Here is a 3,632-nt window from a genome sequence, read left to right as displayed (position 1 = left end):
TGTCTGCACTCTACCTTTTGGCCTCAGTAGTCTCATAGGCTGGCAGTACAGAAAAGGTGATGCAATTTAAGATTGAATGCCAGTCATATAAATCACCAAAAAGAGCCTTTGGGACAAGTGAAATTCTTTTTTTATAATAGAAAAATATTTTATTTGTATGTTGTATAAAGTATTTACAATCATATAGAATATAGTTACATTTTAATAGCAATTGTATACATCTCACGAAACCATTTCCCTTATCAAAGATGTAATTTGTAAACCTTAAATAGTTGTGTATCTGTCCTGTTACAAGTAGATGACTTCAATTAAACAAATTTATGAAGGCCATTATTCTGTTCATAAGATTTAAAACATCAGGCCAATACAGAGAAAACAATATGCCTCTAATATGGTCTGCTTCTGGAATCAGTATTTTTTTTCTGCCCAAGCAATATGAAAATCTGAGTTTCTTTAACACCATGCTTAAAAATTACAGAAAACAGAAATAGGAACAAAGTTGAAAATGAGAAAATGTCTGTTACTTGATTTTACAAAAACCAAAACCAATAAATGTGTTTTAAATGAATGAAGAAAAAGCAAGATACACTAAATAAAGTAAATAAAAGGTGTCTTGGTGATTTCCAAGCTTTTTACCCTGCGCAGATGAATGCAACTCACAAGAAAGCTGTTTCACTTTATAAAGAACAGACCTTGGAACATTAAGAAAGAAGCAGATACCCAGTGGGAAAATAGTTATATCATCTTAGTGTAGGAAACAAGAAAATTAGCAATAATACCATGGTCACATTAGGTTATTATACTGCAGGCACACCTATCCAAAATACCTATTTTAAATTTTAATATTTTATTTTAATATAAACATTTGTCAGTTATAGACAAAGATAATTCACAAAGTACATGTCATCCAAATGAACTTTGGTAACCAGAAATGTAAATTTTCAAATAACAGATAAAATAATGCACTATTTTCATGTAGAAATAAGAAATTAGTGACACAGTCGAGTGTATTTTCGGGTGTTTAGAATGCCTACAGACTTACAGGACTAGGCAGTGGATGTTGTCTCCCTTAAACTACCTTCTTACCAGCTGTCTTCCTCCCTGGATGAAGAACAGATGCTTCCCTTGTCTCACAATTAACTCAAACCTTGCTCTTTCCCATACATCAATGAAGTCAATCTTCGGGCACTGATAAACCTTCCCTAGCAGGCAGTCTGCCTATGTGTTATTTTAGGTCTGACAAGGTATTACTGTTTTTTTTTTTTTTTAACAATTACATTTGACTATGGATTTCAGTTTGGTGTGGAGTAGTCTGAATGTTTTTGCTGATCCCAATATTACCTGTTATTTCCCTATTGAAATCCCTTCTCGTGTATAATTACACTATCTCTTCCTTTGTAAAAAAAAAAAAAAAACAGCTAATACTATCTCTAAAGTGCTTCGTTTTCAGTACATCAAAACTACTTAGCAAGAACAGTAGAGGAAAATAAACTTGACTTTATCTTGGGTGGAAGTGATCAGAGCCAAACCTCAAATAGTTTTGGCCACATCCTGCTTGCCGATGAGGACCTCTAATAGTCTCAGTTTGGCCTTTATGTGCTTGTATTCATAGTACTCATCTGCCATTGGCATCCTGTCTTCTTTCTGGGGACTTCTTCCCGTCTGTTTAAAAAATTGCTCTTCAAATTCTCTCAGGGCTTTCCGTAGCCTCTTCTTGTCAGCTCTAGTTTCTCGGAGATGGTCAAGAAAGACTGGCATGGTGGCCTCATGTAAGTTGGACATGGAGAGAGCTGATTGCTTCCCTTCTTTCTTTTCATCTGGTAGCAGGGTCCTCATAGGCTCTGTCTCAGAGTAGGTAAGGTGATCACCAACAGGAAGACGGGACACTGGATCTGGTAAAAAAGTTTGTTGGCTTCTCTGTGGACAGTCTTCATCAGAGTCCTCTTCCTCCTGAATTGTTGGGATCAGGGACGGTGTTGACAAGATCTGCTTGATAATTCTGCATTGGTCATAAAGAGGCTTTATGAGGTTCTTGTCTTGCTTAGTTACCTTCACATCGTCCTGGCGAGGAACCTGTTCTCTCCTTTCCATCATCACAGCGTCTGAAGTCTCCTCTCCAGAGGAGCTTGGCTCGGGCCCCACAGCTTCCACCTTGCCTTTTTCTCTGGGAGCTGGAGGCTGTTCACAGGACAGGTTTCTCCCAGGGCCTTTGGGAGTACCCCCTTGCTCTTCCGACAGCTTGAGCTTCAGTTCTTTGAGCTGTTTGCATCCTTTAGCCAAATCATTCATCCATTTCAGAACTTCAGGGTTCGAAATCTTGTCCCTGTGTGAAGGCCGGTATTTCTTTTCTTGTTCAAATTTTTCTTCAAACTTCCGAATTTTCTTCTTGAGGCTCTGGATGTGCTTAGTGAGCTGTGTGATGGTCTGGGGCTCCTTGCCATCCCTGCCACTGCATCAAGAAGAGCTTCTTGGCATCATAAACTGCTGGCTGCTGGGTGGAGAAGGGGCTGACTCGGGGTCCAAGTTGAACCTCTGACTTTGGCTAAAGATGGAGCATCATGGTGACAGCAGCGGATTATCACCATCAGTGATGTGATAGAGCAGCCTGCTGGTGCCTGCAGACTGGAGGTCTTCTGGTGTTCCATCGACGTCACTCTGCGCATCTTTATGAGTTGGCACGGGGTCTGCAGAATCCACGTTGTCGGCAGGCACACTCTGGGTGGAAGCTGGGGCTGGGTCCTTAACTCCGTGCACCTGGCCATCTTCTTCCTGGCCCATCAGAAACGCGGAGCACAGATCAGATTCGAGGGCTTGGAACTTCAGCAAGGAACTCTCATGGAAGTCCTGCTGAGTTCCAAAGGCATCCTTTGGCCAAATGGCAGCCCTCTGGTCTACTCTTGGCTGAAGTCGCACCATCTCTTGGCACCTGAAGATGCTATTTTGTGGACTCTCATGAGCTGGTGTCCCCGCTCCACCCTGGCACTCTGACTGGCTGGGCACCACATGCTCTGTCTCCTGGCTTTCTCCGTGGTTCTGGCCACTCTCGGTTCTGAGGATGGACTTGGGTTTCCGGGACTTGAAGTTACCCATGCTGGGTCTCAGCACGCCATCCACCAGCAGGATCTGTTCCACATGCTGCTGGGCCTTGTGCAAGGGCGGAGCGAGCTCGTCTAGTCGAGCCCCCACCTGTGGGTAGTTCACTTTATTGTTTTCATCTCTGAGCCCAGAGCAGTCGTCCTCGTCTTCATGTAGAGAGATCGTATCTTCCTCACACTCAGTTACAGCGGCGCTGCCGAAGGAATTATCTTGAAGGCTTCACAAAGGATGGAGTGATGAAGTCGGAAACCGTTCTGTTGGATGGAGGCAGCTCTGTTGGGGGAAGGGCGTGAAATTCTTGAGCAGGTGGCTGTAGAATTAATTCTTCCTTCTGAAATGTCGGGCTGTGTTTGATTTGTTTGGTTTGGTTTTAGACTTATAGTTTAAAGTTTGGATAAATCCCACCCACATGATATAGGGGCTTTGACTAAGTTAACAGATTATTTACCTATTTTTAATCACTACAAAGACTTTGGGTCTCATGTATCCAAAACTAATTTCAAACTCCATATAAGCCACAAAAATCTAAAGATGAC

At 42.2% G+C, this 3,632-nt stretch overlaps 1 pseudogene across 1 annotated transcript; it reads right to left on the bottom strand.

The window, feature by feature from the left end:
* Positions 1–1,477: 1,477 nt before the first annotated feature.
* On the bottom strand, positions 1,478–3,310 carry LOC102904334 (protein FAM13C pseudogene; annotated as a pseudogene). Its single transcript, XR_013047930.1, has one exon. The product of XR_013047930.1 is annotated as a protein FAM13C pseudogene (transcript).
* Positions 3,311–3,632: the final 322 nt, after the last annotated feature.

This window comes from Peromyscus maniculatus, chromosome X (assembly GCF_049852395.1).
Source record: "Peromyscus maniculatus bairdii isolate BWxNUB_F1_BW_parent chromosome X, HU_Pman_BW_mat_3.1, whole genome shotgun sequence".
Classification (NCBI taxonomy): Eukaryota; Metazoa; Chordata; class Mammalia; order Rodentia; family Cricetidae; genus Peromyscus; species Peromyscus maniculatus.
The sequence above is the reverse complement of the archived record's forward strand: the minus strand, read 5'-3'. Positions and strand labels throughout refer to the sequence as shown.